General features: G+C 39.3%; 1 protein-coding gene across 3 annotated transcripts in view; it reads left to right on the top strand.

Moving 5' to 3' along the window:
• Positions 1-2,459: 2,459 nt before the first annotated feature.
• The window catches only part of RB1CC1 (RB1 inducible coiled-coil 1), a 73,208-nt gene continuing 60,538 nt past the window's right edge, over positions 2,460-15,129 (top strand). For 2 of the 3 annotated variants that reach the window (XM_051774209.1, XM_051774193.1), the window contains exon 1: positions 2,460-2,724. The gene's annotated coding sequence lies outside the window, so the exon portion shown is untranslated. Of the gene's footprint in view, positions 2,725-6,275; positions 6,385-15,129 lie in introns of those variants that run through there. The other variant, XM_051774201.1, reaches the window with a different exon arrangement.

Here is a 15,129-nt window from a genome sequence, read left to right as displayed (position 1 = left end):
GTTACGATATCCAATCAGGGCAACCCTACGCAATGTAATTGGGGGGAAAAACAAATAGGAATCACTCTCCAGCAGGTGAGAGGACAAGGAGTGTGCATAGGAAATGTACCTCCAACGAAAAGAAACTTATGCAGCTATACCCTCAAGAAACTTGATAAAACCAAGAAATGGGTTATACCTAGCAAAGAAGGATGGTGGATATGCTCCAAGACGGGGGTCACTCCCTGCTTGTCTTTACGAATATTTAATGAAAATAAAGACTTTTGTGTTCAAATAACAATAATACCCCGAATTCTTTATCATTCGAAGGAATTGGTTCTTGACCAATGGGATGATAATAAACACAGGATACAAAAGAGGGAACCATTTACTGCCATAACTATCGCCATGCTCCTTGGGCTGGGAGCGGCGGGAACGGCAACAGGAATTGCATCCCTCATTGAACAAAATAAAGGGATTACATCTCTAAGAGCAGCAGTTGATGAAGACTTAGTGAGAATCGAAAAATCAATATCATACTTAGAGAAGTCTCTTACTTCACTTTCTGAAGTAGTCCTACAGAATAGGAGAGGATTAGACTTATTATTCTTACAACAAGGGGGGCTATGTGTTGCATTAGGAGAAGAATGTTGCTTTTATGCAGATCATTCAGGGGTAGTTCGTGAATCTATGACTAAATTACGTGAAGGAATTCTTCAAAGGAAAAGAGAAAGAGAGACTCAACAAAACTGGTTTGAATCATGGTTTCACAAATCACCCTGGTTAACTACTTTAATTTCTACCCTAATAGGCCCCCTAATAATGTTGTTAATTACTTTGACATTTGGTCCTTGTATTTTGAATAAATTTGTAACTTTTGTTAAAGGTAGGATTGAAACAGTACAACTTATGGTAATGAGACAGCCATATTCCGAATCGAGCGAAGAAACATCTAAAGCTGAACCATTTCCTACCTTGAGTGCAGCCCGAGAAGCTGTAATAAGGTTTGATAAGCAAATTAATGATAAATAGAAGAGGGGGAAATTGTAATAGCCAATAAAGACCAAAGGAGAGATAATTTGCTTATCAAATTATATTTGCAACATTGTAATTACGAGTTGCGATAAACAAAGTCCCAAGTTTCTATAAGTTCCAAATAATAATTTCATTTGGTGTTTGTCTTGACTACCTCATGCATATTGATTGTATCATATACCTGTATATTCTGTGAGTTTTTGGCAAAATGTTTAATGAGAAGTTTTCTCATAACTGAAGCTGAGAGTTATCTCTACAACTAGTCATAGTTCATGTATTCTTAGATGAACAGGCGCCTAAAGATTTAAAGTTCCATTATATTTACAGCTAAGGTTAAAAGAGCTATCTCTGCAGCCAGTCCTAATTCATGTACTCTTGGACGAGTAGGCGCCTAAAGACTTAAAGTTGTACTATATTTCATCCTTAGGATAGTGAGAAGGTTTAGGCCTTTTGACCTTGAGAGGGTCTGTTTTGTTTCATTGTGGGGGTGTAGTTAAGTTTTAGAATCTATTTAGTCTGTTTTTAATGTAGTCACCCATTTGCTTCACGAATCACAATTATTTATATATATCACACAAACCATAATGTTATGTTACCATAATTAGTGATATTTTGTTATGTTATGTAAGAAGAAAAAGAACTGAAAAAGAGAACAGAACTCTCTTCCAGTGGCAAGACAGCACATGCGCAGAAAAAGCTGACTACATCAAAAGGATGAAGTGAACAGAGCCGAGCTTGTCTCCTAGCAACAAGATACGCATGCGTAAAGCCTCTTGGCAACAAGAACAGAGCCTGCGCAGATAAACCTGATGAACAAAGGAGGGGATTTTAAAGGAGATAAGCAGCTCCAAACCTATAAAAGGCAGACTGAAAATTATTGAAGTGTGCCTTAGATGAGCAAGGAAAGCTCACTAAGACACCCAGCGCTGTTTTGCTTATTTGATTTTTATATAAATCTATAATAAAACTTTTTACTACGATATTTGAGCCTAGTGCCGATTTTACTTATAACAGTTGGGATTGTTCAGCCCGGAGAAGGCTTTGGGGGGACCTAATTGTGGCCTTCCAGTACTTGAAGGGAAGTTACAGGAAAGATAGGGCAAGAGTATTTATAAGAGCATGTAGTGAGACGACAAGGGTGAATGGGTTTAAACTGAAAGACAGTAGGTTTAGATTAGATATTAGGAAGAAATTCTTTACTGTGAGGGTAGAGAGGCACTGAACAGGTTGCCCAGAGAAGCTGTGGGCGTCCTATCCTTGGAAGTATTCAAATGCCAGACTGGATGGGGCTCAGGTCTGGTGGAAAGTGTTCCTGCCTAAGAAGAGGGGCTGAAACTCGATGATCTCCCAGCTCCCTTCCAGCCCCCGATCCCGCCCGGGCCCCGCAGCCGCCGCCGCTTCCGCCGCGCGGAGCCTCCCGCGCGCCGCCCCCTCCCGGCAGCCCTCGCGCCGGAAGCGGCTGACGACAACAACAAACAGCGGCGGCGGCCGCGCCAGGCAGGGCTCCTCTGCTCCCGCGGCCCCGGCCCGCCCGCCGGATCCGCCGAACCGCCTCTGCCGCCCCGCCGCCTCTCCCCGCCTGGCCGCGGCTACCGCCGAGGCGCTGCGTGCCCCCGCCGAGCCGCCTGGCCCGGCCGCGCGGCGCGGGGGGGACGCGCCGCCACCGCGGCCGCCGCAGGATGCGCGGCGCTGCCCGCGCCGGACCCTCCGGTGAGTGGGGAGCGCTGCCCCCGAGCTGCGGGCTCCCCCCGCCGCCCCGCTCAGCCCCTCCCCGCCGCGGGGGAGGCGGGGACTCCGGTACCGGGAGGGCGGCCTTGGCGAGGGGCGGCGGTCGCGGCTTTGGGCGCGGGGCTGTACCCGTGGGGCGGGCGACAAAGAGCCGGGAGGCGGCGGGGAGGGGGTGCAGAAGGACCGGGATCCCACCGCTGCTGCCAGTGCCGCGGAATGACCCCTGCGCAGCCGGAGGGGGGAGCAGGCACGGGGGGCGGTGACTCCCAGCCGCAGCGCCGGGCAGGCCGGGGTGCTCCTGCCTGCCCAGGGCTCCGCTGCCAGGGCGAGGGATTCGCGGTGAAGTTACTACAAGGAATGACTCAGCCTGGCAGCGCCTCCGTGCTCGCCGGCGGCGGCGGTCGGGCGAGCGCCGGCAGAAGCGATGTGTGTTTACAAACGTTGTTCTTTCTTTCCCTCGGTTGTTTACTTGTTCCTGCTCCCGAGGAAGCATGTGTCGTGTGCTGGATTTTCCCATCGGTTTCTTCTTATTGCTTTCCAGTAGACTTTCAGGCTGTTGACTTGACCAGTGCTGGCGTTTCTTTCTCACTGACCCCCAAAGTACTGGCTGCCAGCGATCCAGAAGTAGAAATGCTAATATAAGAGCTGGGAGAATTAAATGAGCTGATCTTTGTAATGCTCATGCTTCTTACTTAACGTCAGGTAGAGAGGAAATAAAAAGTCACGTCAGTTCCTGAGATACTCAGAACCAACCCAGAAATGTTAATTTAGACCTCATATGGCCCTAGCTTTCTTCTCTTGTGTCATTTGTTTTTTGTCTGAAGTAATTACATGGTATGTTCTGGTTGTGAGCCATTTCTTGTGGTTTGTATTTTAAGCTTTCACCTTTATTTTTTTATGGGAAAGAATGAGAAGGTTAAGCTGTTTGTGTTTTTTTTCCTTCTGCTCACATAAATGTGTGTCAGAATTAGTTTGTGCCATTGGGTTTATGGAAGAACTTATGCTTCTGAAGGTGTGCGTTTGTAAAAGATGGTAATGTATGAGGTATGGTAAAAGATACCTTAGTAATTATAGAGAAATAATGAGGATGGAAAAACATGCTTCTTACAGTTGAAGTTTATATAGCTGAGAAGTACTATGAGAATACTAGACACTATAAACAGAATCAGAATCATAGAATAGTTTGGGTTGGAAGGGACCTTATAGATTATCCAGCTCTAACTGCCCTGCCATGGGCAGAGAGACACCTTGAGGGAGACCAGGTTGCTCAAAACCCCATCCAACCTGTCCCTTAACACCTCTAGGGATGGGACATCCACAGCTTCTCTGGGCAACCTGTTCTAGTTGTCTCACCACCCTTGCAGTAAGGAATTTCTTCCTAATATCCAGTCTAAACCAATCCTCTTTCAGTTTAAAGCCATTGCTCCTTGTCCTGTCCCATACATAGCCTTGTAAAAAGTCCGTCTCTATGGAAATACTTCATAATAATAATGAAAATGTGCACTACTACAGTATATTTAAGTTGTGATCTTGAAGAGTGTATGTAGTACCTTAAGAAGCTTTTAAAAGATGAAGCACATAAAGAAAGGGCCTTACTGTTATCTGGTGCTCTACTTTTGTGCTAAGAAACAAATATTAACAAGAAAGAAATTAGGTATTTAAACATCATTGAGTTTAAATGAAAGTGCAGGGGATATATTTTATGTATTGTAACTGCTCTCTGGAACTCAAAGTGGTTTTATTTTATTATTTTGGGAGTAGTAAAGAAAACAAATTGTTGAAGCACACGGGATAAGGAGCCTTAGCTGCACCAATTATAGAGCTAGAAATACAAACAGGATCTTTTGGGATAATGGGTTACTGTAAGATAGACCTGACTGTGCTTTGGGAGTATACTGTTGTTGTATGCTTTGTGCAAGTAGCTGTGTGTTTTGTAGATTGTAGGATAGCGATCTATCTTACGTTTTATTGTATTGTTCTAGACTTGTGCTCAGCACAGATTTGGGTTAGTAATCTCTGGGATCATATTCAATGGGCTGTCTCTCCCCATGTCAGGTTACTATATTTATAATTAGAAGTGTATGCAACAGACTTAAGCTGTGACTGGAGAAGAGGGCAAGGGTTATTTTGAGGTCTTTTGTGGTGTCTGTTTAGAAAACGGTGTGTCCCTGCATGTTGGCTGAACACAGCTAAGGTTACATGGTCTTGCAGAAGTTAAGGTGGAAAACTGAATTTCTAAACTGTTAGTACATTTCTTAAAACTTCAGTTATTCTCATTAATTAGGGGGTTGAGGGTATGTTGGGGATAGGAGAGCAGCACATGTTGATTTGCTCTTCTTGATAAGAGAGTGGCAGTTACAGTAGTTTTTCTGTGTGTTGTCCTCTAGGGTATGTTGTCATCGGTATGTTCTTAAGTCTTTATTTGGTTTTAAACTAGCAGTTAGTTTCTGTGGAGGACTGGCTCAGAGTGATGTGAGGCTCTTGAGACTTATATTGCACAGGTTGGGTGTGTTCGCGTGTTGGGGTAAAGTGAAACAAGTTGAAATGAAAAACTGTAGTGTGTGTACCCAGCTGTCACACGAGTTACTTCAGTCATTTGGATACTACCCAAGTAGTCACGTGTCTCCTGCATATGAAATGTTGCTCAAAAAAGTTGTGCTCCTGATTTTTGGTTCACAGCTCAATGACAATATATGAACAGTTTCTGAAGAGGAGGGGCGAAAAAAGTTAATACCTTACCACTTTCAAGGACCCTATTAATAGTTAGCATGCTGATGCAAAGTTGTTGATCAGTATTATTGAATAGCAAACACTTGATTACGAGATGCCAACTTACATAATTATGTATTATACTGCAGGACCCGATTGAATGCACTGATACCAAACAGGCAAAAAAGAAAAATATCACTAGTATGTAAATTACTAATCTAGTTCCAAGAATTACAGAGTGTCTATTTTATAGCTGATTTGTCAAAGTAATGATTTTGGTGTACAAGTTGAAAGATCCTTACATGAATTCTTTGTTGCAAAAGCCTACAGCATAATTAATGGTGATAAAAAAATTGCTAGCAATTATTTTTGTGAGCTAATTAGCATTCTCTCATTGTGCAAAAGTCACTTGTCTGTTTATGAGTTAATTCATATTGCAGATCCACTCTTTAATTTTGAATTCAGTTGAAGGAGAGAAGGCGGAAGGCATCCATAGATGTGTATCAACTCTTTCTATCCCTATTTGTAAGCAAGGTTGCAAGTGGGTATACTTTGTCTTTTCTGATGGGATTCATGCATAACTAAATTCTTAATAATACGTAGATAGTATCTTAATATCAGTTGTTGGATGTTGTTGATAGAAATATCAAAAAAGATTTATTGACACAGTGTTTTCATTCAGAGTTTGAGATGAGGCTGGTCAGGAGAAACACCAGGGATGTCAGAGCAATTGTTGCTTGTCTTCTATCCATCTCCAGTTGTGTATTTTTTTTTTTTGTTGTTGTTCAGGTCTGCAGTCTGTGGTTTCAGCATGGTTCTGAGCTTAAGCTACCAGCAGCAGCTCAGTGTAGCTTTTTATGTCCATCCAAGATGTTGACAGTTTCGTTTGGAAACAGATTTTGCAGCTGGGCCTGCTGTCTTTATCGCATCAAGGTGAAACGATTACAATGTGCTATATATAAAGCTCTACTGGTTTGTGCATCTAGAAAATAAGCTGTTGTAGAATCTGGTAGCCTGCTTTCTATGTGAAAAGACTTAAGTGCTGCATGAATTTCTTTTTGACCTGCATTGATTACCTGCTTATTGAAAGTAAAATGTAAAATTGCTTTGTTGACTAGTCGGGTTCCAAATGTCCTGTGTCTGTCTTGCTGTGTAATGCCACAGGTTCAATAAGAAGAATGACGTGCAAGTATTTGAGAGCAGCTCTGCTTAAGTAATGTTCTAATGAGTCTCTGACTTCAGAACATGCTTTTATTTTTTCCTTAGGAAATAGCTCATGTTTTCTTCCCTCCTAAGACTTACTTGTGCAACTGTATTTTTGCTTTTTCAGGAAAGTAGGAAAGTTGTGGTAGTGGTGAAATACTGAGTTCAGTATTTCAGTTGCATTGTCTTTTTATTTGGAGGGATTAGGTGGAACTAGTAACTGTATGATACATCAATCTTCATTATTATTCTTGAAGATGTGTTTGACAGGCCAATATGCTGTTTTTATTTCAAACAGATTGAAAACAATATGTATTTTAGAGTTAGAAAGCAGCACTGAAGAACTAATTAAAGGCAAAGTTTTACTTGTATTATTCAAATTCAAAAAATCATACCACTCTTAGCAAAGCTAAAATATTAATTCTGTAAGAGTTGCACTTTGCTGAGATCCAGTTTATAAATGTTTGAGGTAGCTGTTTCTAAATTCCGAAATTTTACTTTGATTTAGTGTTCAGTTTCTCTTTTGTAACTGACTTATCTGCCTTTTTTTTTTTTTTTTTTTTTTTTTTTTTTTTGTAGAACGTGTTCATGCTGCATTCTGTAAAATATGCTCTTCTGTGTGTTGTAGATATAGCTGCAGCACTTTTTGGTCTATACTGTTTGAATGGTGTTTTTTTTTCCTGATATAGCAGGGACTCTTAATGTCAATGGTTTATCTCAAACTTTGAGTTTGTTGATGCCAAGTAGCTCTGCTGGTATGTCAGAGGTGTGGATTTGACCCTTATTTATTGTAGTTGTGCTTAGGATAGACAGTTCTTGCTGACAAAATGGTACTTTTATTCATACAGTTTTCCTTCCATCCTCCAGAGTGTGTATTTTTATTAAATTCAAATGAAGCAGAAATTCTTATGTAAGAGTATATTGTGTAACTGGACTAGAAGCTCTCTTCTAATACATTGTGCTTATGCTATATTGCAAATATTCTACTAGTAAACTCAGCATGAGTTTATATGTCTATTTAAAAATATTCTTTACAAGTACTCATGTTGTCTGCTGATTGAAAGAGACTTGATTCTCAGTGAGCGGTTTAAAAATATGACTGAAAATTCTCAGTTCTATCTGAATGAAGGGTGGGGGGAGGGATAATGTGTAAACTTTCGTGTATGTTTTATGTGAAAGGCTTGGTGGTAAAATACCTATAAATTTCAAAAAGCAAATATAATATAACAATTTCACATGCACACTATGGCTGCATACAGCACAACCAGGGTTCAGTAAAGAGGAGTACAGTTTTACTAACTCAACTGCTGTGAGTTGTGTTTTTTGTTGGTTTTCTTGGGTTTTTGTTTTGTTGTTTTTTTTTTTTTTAGTGAGGTTGTGTAATTCTTAAGTTGGTAATATTCCATGAAGGGATTTATTAGTGCTGTTTGTTAGCTGTTTTAAACTAGCAAAGACTTATATCCCAGAAAGATAAAGAAGGGCAGATGAAAATTAGGAAGCACTTTCTTGAGATAAGAGACAATTCAATATTCTTCAAACACATCCTGCAACTTTTTTCATTTCTGAACACATTGCTGTTATCTTCTTTCAAATTGATGCCAGTAGAGATCTGAAGGTGATTTGTAATTATGTGGCATCCAACAAGAATCTAGACTTGATTTCTGAATATGTATTCCTAGGGAGGCTGGGGGTTATATTGGCTCTGCATCTCACTGATAGTCCTGTACTTACCTGTTTCAGATACCACTGAAATAAAAAAGAATGTTGATGAATGGCAGGAAGTTCATAGGTGACATGTGAATTATAAGTAACTTAAAAAAATTGAGAAATTTCATCTTTAGATCATGAAATTCAAATGCTAAATTTATAAACATCCATATGGATAAGAAAAATTTGAAACCAGTTTGGAAGTTGCAGATTATTCAAACATTTTTCCAAGATGGTGGTGCATTTCCTTATTACTGGGAAACTTTAATGTTGTTTGAAAACATGATTGCATATGAATAGAAATTAATTCAGGAAGAACCTGAGACTGTTATGTAGGCAGTCAGACTAAACCACAAGGACTTTTACTTGTCTTACATTTCATTATTTTCAATCTTTTACTTTCTTTTCTGTCTGTAGTGCTTTCATTTCTGTGAAATAAATACCATTTAATCAGTCTTAATTTCTGTGATTTCATCTTTTAAAGTGGGTCTGGCCAAGATTTTTCTCTTTTCCACATAAAAGAGAAAAAAGCATTATAATGGTATATCTAGAGAGGGGAGGACAGGATGAGTGGCCTCTTAGACTGTATTTTGAGAAACTCTGTCCTGCATTGCATCTCTAATAATTGCCCATTTTTAAGTTATCTTAGCCTGCTCTTTAAGAGGATGCTGGCTTTTTTTTTTTTTTAAACAAGTTTCCATTTATAAGCAATCTACTAGTAACTGAGGATGACATGGGCAGTTAGGAGTGCGATGCCTTCTGAAAATTCTTACTTGTCTTCTTGAATGATGGTTCTGATGTTTGGTATCCTCTGTATTCATTGGCCTCTTTCCAGCCTTAGTTGAAGTTTATCAGTTTGTGGAGCTGTGTAGTGAACCAGATCAGGGAATCAATTTGAGCTGTTGGTATTGTGGGGAAGTAAGCTGTTTCTAACTTGTTACAGCAGAGTAATCCAGTTTATTCCAGAGAAGTATAGACAGTTGCACCACTGAAAGTTGATGCAGGGAAAGGAGCAGGAGAACTGGCTGAGGAAGGGGATTCCTAAATCTGGTGCTCTTTTCTATAACCAGTGTTCATGGTCTTGGTTAACCAGAGAGACCATGTTAGTGGAAGAAGCACTGGTGCCGACTTGTCTGAGTTTGGTGCAAGACAGAAAGGAATTTTTGTTGTCTGTTTCTTGCAGAATTGTTTCCAAATACTGTAAGTTTTTTACATGCTAATTATTTTAAAGAGTATATGTCTACAGGGAGAACCTTCCCAGCAGTATGAAGTCAGTCAGTAACTTGAATAAACCCACCTGAAGCTCCGCTTACCCAAGAGCGCCATTCTTTGCAAAGCAAATGTATTAATCTCTGTAATTCGAGGGAGGCTTGTACGCCACAAATGCCTTTGAAATGGTAAAATTATACATTAAAAAAAGAAAAATCTGACAAAACCTTCAGTTAATTTTGCAAGAACCAAGGTACAGACAGCTGTGGAAAGACTTGTTTCCATCAATTAAAAACCAAAAAAAAAAAGGAAAGAAAGAAAAAGGATACTACAGGCCGTGGGCTGTTTCCTAGCAATAAGATTGTCAGGAATCCTTGGTTTGTTTTCCGACTTGTACCTGCTAACTGAGGCACAGAAGTTTCACTTTCTATCATGTAAGAGATGTGGGGTTTTGAAAAATGTGGTAAAATTGTGTTTAACTGTTGAAGGAGAAAAACTTATCTATTATATGGATTGTGCTTTGGCAGCTCCTCAAATCAGTGAAACCCGCAGTGTAAATAGATGCTAACCATCAGATCTCAAGTTTTATAGTTATGTACATATGGAATCATGACACAGTGTCTAATAATGTGCTTATTACCTCGTGAATGTGTTTTAGACTCTTGCTTTCCTAGAATTCACAATGTAAGTTTTGTCTGAACTTGTAAGAAGCTGCATTGTTTTGGGCCATGCCAGTTTCAAAGCTACACTTAAACACGCACCATGTTTTTTTTTGCCTGCCCAGATGCAGTTGTTTTTGATCTCCTGCTGTTTCAGTGTTGATGTTGTTGAGGATCTATGAAGGCATTCTGGCACCTACGTTGCTGAGGGAGGAGCTTCCATGTAGTTCAGAGTTGCAGGAACAACTCTGAATATGATAGTGATATGTAACTCAAGTATGAAGTTAGTATTATATTAAATGATTCATATTAAAGGAAGGGGAGGGGGAAAGAAGCCTCTTATACTATGAAATACTGAATTTACTGACTTTTGAAATTCCACTTCAGTGAGTTGGAAATTAGGCGCTTAGGGATGTTTCCTGGTTGCTCTGCAGAATTGCAGCTTACTTCTTGTGTTGAGTGGAAAAGACTTGTTTTACTGACCAGCAGCTGAGTTTGAGAGCTGCTAACAACAAAGTGACTGTTGGAGTTGCTGTAATTAAGTAACTGCCTCTGTGCCTGATGCACATCTCAACACAGTATAAATAGAGCTCCAGATGGCACCTTACAGATGTCAGGGATTGACAGTCTTTCTTTAAGACTGCAGTGTGGCTTGAACATGAAGTTTATAGGCTTTGATATAAGGTGGTAATGGGAGATAGGATCTCCACCTGCAATAACATATATCTCTGTGATTAGATGAGGTCTTCTGGTTAAATTTATTTTGAAGGAGTGGGGGATGAAATTATTCTCTGCAGTTGGGTCACGAGGAGCTCTACTATTTATTCATCACATAGCTTAGGATTTATTTATTTTTTTTTTCTAGTTTTTCTTTCAAGTTTTTAAAGTGCCTTTAAAAGCATATTTCCTTTCAACAGTTGGTTATCCAGAAAAAGGTATGCATTTGCATTGTAGTTTAGAAACATAACCATTTCTGTTGCATAAAGCATTACTAAAGAATGTGTACCCTCACAATGAGGTCATTCTTTCTATTCTTCTGGTGGTGGTAGCAGTAATCTTCTGCAAAATTAAGATATTTCTGGTTAGATGCATTGGTTGCAGTTTAAAGAAAGCTCCTTGAAGTCTGCTTTTAGAGAGGATCTTACAACTAACCTGAAGAAAAGTCTTAATGTCATTAAATTCAGCTTCAATTTCTATTTTCATTTTCCTTTCGTGCTAGAATTTATGTGCTATAAAATACTTTGCTTGTGGAGCCTGCAAGTTGGAGCAAGAGAGCATTTTTTGAGAAGGGCACCTGAAAAAACAAAGGAAGTGGAGGTAGAATACAGGTTTATAGAAGAAAACATAATGAATTTTAAGGAACATTCTGCACTGGTCTATTATACAGTTGCCTAAGTTGAAGTGAAACAGGAAATCCTGCTCTAAAAGGAGAGGAGAAGAAGGTGAAATCAGAGGAGTTGCAGCATCTCAAAGGGAAACCTTAGGATTTGTTATATGGAAATAAAGCACAGTTTCATAGCATGTTACTGTGCTCCAAAGTTGACTCTCCATCTCCAGAGGTAATAAAGGTATATTCCCCTTTAGGGGAGATGTTATCCAAGAAGATATTTAGTGAATGAGGAATAGCACTTGAGTCTTTTTAAGCATGTGACAGACTTGTCAGCCTTTGCCTCAGATGAATTGCCCTTTTGACAGGCAGAAATTCTGTGGTGATGTCCCGTGAGACTCCTGACCCTTGTAATTGAGGGTAACACTTATGATTCATATTGGAGGCACTCTGTTACCTGTAGTGTAGCCTCAGCTGGTCTGCAGTAAAAGAGAAACTTCTTTATTAGCGGTGTACAGATAACAATCATACAGAGTTATGTGAATGTCTAATAGCAATGTGGAATTGCAGGCACTGAGCGAACAGTGAGAGTCTTGCCTTGATCAGGTAGTTCTATCTGCTATCAGATTAGAGCCCATTTCAACCTGGAGATATACATAAGGGGGAAAGAGTTTGGACCTCTTGGTTCTATCTGACCTGGAAGATGAAGCATTTATAAGTATGATGCTTAATGTACAAATGTGTAGCCATACTTCTCTGGGAACAAAGAGCAAGGTACCTTATATGGCGGGTGTGTTGTTGTTGTAGATGGAATTTTAAACCACTGGGTTTAAAGGAAAGCCACAACTCTGGCATTGTTCGGTTTAAAGTCTTTGGAGTTAAAGAAAAAAATATCAGTATCTTCATTTGCTTAAGTTCAGTTTGCAATCCAGTTTATAAAGGAAGTATGGGAAATGAGATGTCAAAAACGTATGTTAACTCGAGTAAGATAATATGGAGGAAACATAGTGACTTTAAAGTGAAGTTGATTAATGCCTCTTTAAACCCAAACAACATAAATGTTGATTTCTATCTTTGTCCTGCCCTGACTGCCATGTTTCAGTGTCTGAGTTTGTAAAGCTGAAAAGAATTGTACCATGAAACAATGGCACGGTCAGCATTGGGTAATGGAACAGAGATTCTGCACTTAAGGGCAGAAATGGTTGGTTAATGTAGCCATAGGATTATTTGTGGAGTATTGTGAAACCTATGATGCCTGTACTGTAATGACAAAAAGGAAGGGTCTGTAAACAGACCTTCATTTCCTTTTACAGATGTAACAATGAGCATATTCTGAACTAAATAAAATACATCTCCATACTTGTAAACAACATATGTTGAAAGTATTGATTGACACAGACTTCAAAAGTAGTCAGTTGTTGAAGAGTTTATATCGTATAGGAAAAGATTGCAGTAATTGCATTGCAATGTAAATACAGCATAGAGCAGTGAAATAAATGTCACAACTGACATAATGTATTCATTGCTGGTTTTGGTGTTTTGTTAGCTAATGTAACAAAGTATACGTATTCTGAATTAATTACAGAAGCTGTTTCTACTTTGGGCTATTCTTACTTACATGTCATCTCATTCTTTTTCTTATATTTATATCTACCATATTTTGTCTGCCCTGGCAGCTGTTACAGAAATTTCAAATGTTCAGCTGTTTTTTTTTCATGATGTTACTGATAATTTGTGGCAGTTCCTCATACAAACTTCCATCCCATAACTTGAAGGATCTAGTTTATAGGATAGCATGGATCTAATGCTGCAAATCACACAGTTTAAAAAAATAATCTGGTTGGATTAGTCATTTGTGGTTTTGTCTGATTACATAGTTAGCAGCTCTGTCTTCAGTAGCTGTCAAATTTTGTAATTGTTCGACCTCTATTAAAATGAATTAAAATAATTTGAGTACTATAACACAAAAACTTGAAACTTGTAACACTATGTAGTACTTTAATGCTAAAAAAATTTTTTAAAAGCCTGAAATTCTCCTAATGGCCTGTTGTGGTAATACAAGAAGAATAATAAAATGCTTATGGATATATTCTGTTGAAGCTTGATGGTGTTACTTTCACTCCAAGCTTATTTTAAGAACTTATGTTACTGCTGAATAATAATGTTCTGGAATATTGGGAACGAACTTAAAGGCTAATTTGTGATATGCAACTGACCTTGCTTGCTTGTCTGCAGTAACCTGACCTTTGAAGGAAAAGAAACTTAGGCAACTGTGATGAGTTTCATACATTCCTCCCCTCATAACTAATCTGGGACTCTGTTCAGAGTCAGACATATGTTGTCCAGACATGCAAGACTAGGGAGAGCTCTCAAAATTCATTTTCTTCCAGTGTTGCAAAAACAGGCATCTGGAGAGAGGCACTTGACATAGCTCCTGCTGAGGGAAGGGAGGACTGCAGCCTGTCTTTGTTGGACATCAGTGAGTCTGTAGGAGAGGCTGCTGTTAAAGGCGTGTATTCTCTGAAACCTTTCTTTACACAATTCCTTTCTCCCTGAAAGCATTCACTGAAATTCGTGACAACCTTGGGAGTGGGTGACTTGTGTGTATTTCTGTGAATTCTACTTTTTTTTTCTTTTTTTTTTTTTTTTTTTTTTTAGGAGTAATCTAATACAAATTTGTCCTGCCTGTGTTAGTGTAGTTCTTTTGCCCCCGGGATTGTTGGCTAAAATGTTGGGTGGAAGAAATACCACTTGTTTTTTGTCTCCTTAATGGTTGCAAAGGAATTACAAGACTAGAGATTCCTGTGTTGTGATCCTAGTTTGCAGCATAGGTGTTTCAGTAGTTTCATGTTACTGTGCATTGTTTTGATCTAAAGCAAATATTCATAAATTCATTTTGCTCAAGTGCAACTACTGATTGATGATAGCTAAACTGGAGGAAGACACTTCAATTACCGTTTTTCTAGTGGTAGTACTTAAACACATTGCTTATTTCCCTTTTATTGTACCTTTCCTTCTGACAAAATGATGTGTGCATTTTTCATAGGAGTAAAGAGGGAGTGGACAGGAGGGAGGAAGATAATGTCTCTGTTCTGTGCCCATAAAATAATTTTTTTCCTTTATCATAAGGTTTGAAATTTGGGACAAAGTGTTTGATTTAACGTTAGTGGCATGAGTTGTATAAAATGGTTTACACCTTCTAATGGTTTTCAGGCTTCAGCAAGCCTATTTTTAGTAATGGATTATCACCCTTTATAGTGCCTGATCATCTTCTCAGAAAGCTTGCTGGGGCATTAACATGATAGAAATAGTGTTTGTTTGCAGTTTGGAGTTTGATTGTGCACTTGCTTTACTACCCTGAGCCCAGCTACTCATCAACACATTCCTTGCCAAGGGCTCCTTCTCCTTTGGCTCTGCTGCTTAACTGAAAACAGTTAGAATGAACTAGGGTAGCCTAAAAAGATCACTTTTGGTAATCTGGCTCATTTTGGTTGTTGCAGTTTCCACTGTAGTTTAAAAAGCAGTTCTGGGAGAGGAAGCCCCTGGCAAAGATGCCAATGACAAGCAGCTGGG

The sequence above is a fragment of the Manacus candei genome, unplaced genomic scaffold (genome assembly GCF_025592945.1).
Source record: "Manacus candei isolate 608988 ecotype Guabito, Panama unplaced genomic scaffold, ASM2559294v1 h1tg000008l, whole genome shotgun sequence".
Lineage (NCBI taxonomy): Eukaryota > Metazoa > Chordata > Aves > Passeriformes > Pipridae > Manacus > Manacus candei.
The sequence above is the reverse complement of the archived record's forward strand: the minus strand, read 5'-3'. Positions and strand labels throughout refer to the sequence as shown.